Source organism: Lycium ferocissimum, chromosome 4 (assembly GCF_029784015.1).
Source record: "Lycium ferocissimum isolate CSIRO_LF1 chromosome 4, AGI_CSIRO_Lferr_CH_V1, whole genome shotgun sequence".
NCBI classification, from domain to species: domain Eukaryota; kingdom Viridiplantae; phylum Streptophyta; class Magnoliopsida; order Solanales; family Solanaceae; genus Lycium; species Lycium ferocissimum.
In genome coordinates, this window is record NC_081345.1 from 72,952,357 (window position 1) to 72,955,833 (window position 3,477).

The following is a 3,477-nucleotide window of genomic DNA, read 5'->3' on the forward strand; positions in this document are numbered from 1 at the left end:
CAACAACAAGATGGAGGGTGTAGAGCATATCATGTGAGAGAAAGTATCCGTACATACGAGACATATCACGTGTAAAGTGAGTAAGTCGTACATATGGAACATGTCACGTGTAAAGTCTATAACCCGTACATATGGAACATATCATGTAAAGTCAGAACTCCGTACATATGGATCATATCATGTAAAGTCGTAACCCGTACATATGGATCATATCATGTAAAGCTCTAAATCGTACATATGAATGCCTCGAGGCGGATGCCATGCATGCTTATCCGGTCATATCATGTCATAGCGCCGAACAAGTCGGCTCACCCACATAGCGCCGAAATACGTCGGCTCACCCATATATCCCGCGTCCGGCATCCCGCGTCCGGATGATAATGCCACCGACTGTGTGGCAACGCGCCTATAGCCCAACATGTGTCCCTTTCCCATATCCCCATGTATCCCCCCCTCCCCCATGTACATATTTAGCATGCATGAGAGCCCAAGGAAAGTCATGTATCTATCGGAGTGACGTAAGGTCGGTAACCTCCGATGATGTTATGGAATAACCATGGGCGCTTTGCCTCACCTTGAAGGAACTAGGACAATAAGGCGAGACTATCAACGAAGAGTAACTTCACGGGAAACATAAAACAGGATCATAACATATCGTTTCATATACTTTGGAACCTTTTAAAAAAAATAGTCATTATCCAAGAAATAGCTTAACATTCCATATCGTCATGTTCATGGTAAGAACATATCCTTGACGTATTCATCATAGACATTTTCTCATATCTGGCATCATCCTTGTCATCATAAAATCATGTTCGTCGTTTTAGTCATAAAAGCTTTCAAAATCATCAAACTTGGTTTTTGGAGAAAAATGAATATTTTGGAAAACATTTGTAAACTTTTAAGAAGGAAATCATGCCTTAGAACCATTACTTCTAATGTTTGAAAATGAGAACGTTATGGAAGCTTTTAACACGTCTCACGTATGAATCATGCCATGGAAAGAAAGGGACGTAGCCTTAACATACCTGCGCCGCGCCTTATTAGCTATGCTTATTTGTCCGAGCTCGTAAATCTACATTTAAAATTGTTCATACTAATGTTAGCCTTTTCATTGTACATTTGCACCACACTTCAAATTATACTATCTTATATTCTACCGAAAATCGGCAAAGATCTCCCCGTTTATATGCCTAGCCCGAATTCTCAATTCAAAAGCAAGCACCACCACCAACAACAATACCAATATCAATCATAATATTTTTACTCCAAAATATCTCATAAAACAGCCCACACGCTGTTTTCCAACTTTCATAACTAATTAACTCGATACAATCATTTAATCACGCTTTCTTCGTAAATAAACCGATATTAACACAAATAAAAAGAGATTCATACCTTTCTCCATTTAATATTGCTATATCTTCACTTTTTCACCTTAGCTTTATGCCACAACGCACCGCCATACGATTTTGCACCAATAATTATGCGTTACTTGACCGGAATTTGAAAATTTTACCCGATTTTGGGCTAAAAGTTGGCTTGGTGTTGGGAGAACTCTCCGCATTTTTTGGAGAGGTTTTTGAGTGTTTTTGCTGAAAATAATGGGGGTTTACCCCTTTTTACGAGGTTCTGGATTCTGCCCAGAACCGACTTAAAATCCTCCTGTGCGTTCGCGCACCGGAGTGGTGCGTTCGCGCTGCATTAATGTTTTTTCCTTCTGCGCGTTCGCGCAGACCCTTTTTCTGCCTGGACCTTCGTTCAGTAAAACGGTCATAACTTTTGATTCCGATATCGTATGAGGGCCCACGACCTATGGTTGGAAAGATAATTCAATTATCTACAACTTTCATTTCTGAGAATTTTCCCAAATTCCAAACTTATAATACCTTTTTTTCCCCTCGAAGTCAGATCACCCGAAAACGTTTTCTTAAATCGTCCTTTTGAAGGGCCTACACTCATTTTTGGCTCATGGGTCCTTCTTAGGACTTACTCAACTTTCCATATACTACTCATATGTCCCTTCACACGTCTTTCATAAAACTCCAAAGCATGTGGGCCCCACTTCATCTTACGAATAATCCAACGTACAAAAGTACGGGATACAACATGGTTGTCAATTCTTCTAGAGGAAGCACGTGTCACGCTCATGCTCTAAAAATACGGGGTATAACAACTTGCTTGCCTTTCGAGCTCGCGATTCTACCTTCACGAGAATTTGTACTAAGATTAGACAACCGGATACATGCTTAAGCTTAAGCTAATGCAAATATGAGTTAATGAAAATTTGGTGACATTTCCTTTGTTTTGACTACTTCTTCCATAAAATAAGATAACCCTCAAACATCAATAAGAACACCCATGATAACATAATCAATAAGTTTTTCGAGTTAAACATTGTTTACTTCTTAAATCCACCTTCAAAATCATCCATAACCATACCTATGATACAAATTCACATTCATTCTCATATAACACTCCTTTAACATCATTTGTATTATTCAACACAAGATTGTACTCATAACACGTCAAGAACTATTATTCAAGTTAAGTCATCATTCAAGAATATCACTATTTCCATATTTGCACTCCATATCCTCCTCCCTTCCATAATGTAAGTCTTTTCACCTCTCAATGTTCTTAATAACATGAATTTAACATAATACTCATCTTTGATGGTGTAGGAATGGACTTTGGATGAGAGTACTTCACTTGGAGAAAACCCTACTTCAACACCAAAGAGATTCTTGGTTTCCACAAACCCTAGAGAGTATCCTTGCACTTGATTCTACTAATTCTTGGTGTTTAATCCTTGATTTCCCTTGGATATATGATGATATGATTTGAGAATTTTTCTAGAACCTTCAAGACTTAGAAAGAGACTGAAATCTAAAAATTTGGAGCATGACTCGTCTATTTATAGCTGAAACTGGAAAGTTCCAGAGAAGCGGTTCGATGAGCGGGTCGTTGCACCTGAGAATCTCAAATTGCAGAAACACATTGACGGTTTGGTCGACGGCCCGTCAACCTGGTCTGTCGACTTGCGCCTGTAGGTCTCAGTCTGCAGAAACATATTGACGGTGCACAGTGATGGTCCGTCGACTGGTGTCTGCAGAATTTCCTGTATCCATTCAGATTTCGCCGATTCGATACGTTCGACTTCTAACCCTGTAAATCACTAGGAATGCCTGTTAGTACATTGTATTTGGGGTAAAATATTCTCTACCTTAACTTTCTCCAACAAGCTGTCTTCTCTTTTTCCCCAAACGTCTTTGGAATCTTAATTAGAATCATTAAGGGCCCGTTTGGCCATAAATACCAACAACTTTTTCACTTTTTTTTGGAATTTTTGAAGTTGGAGTTGGAGTTGGAGTTGTGTTTGGCCATAGTTTTTGAAATTGTAGTTTTTGGTGAAATGTAGTGTAAAAAAGTGAAAAAAGTTGATTTTTTTTGAAAAATAAGTTTACTTTTTTTTTT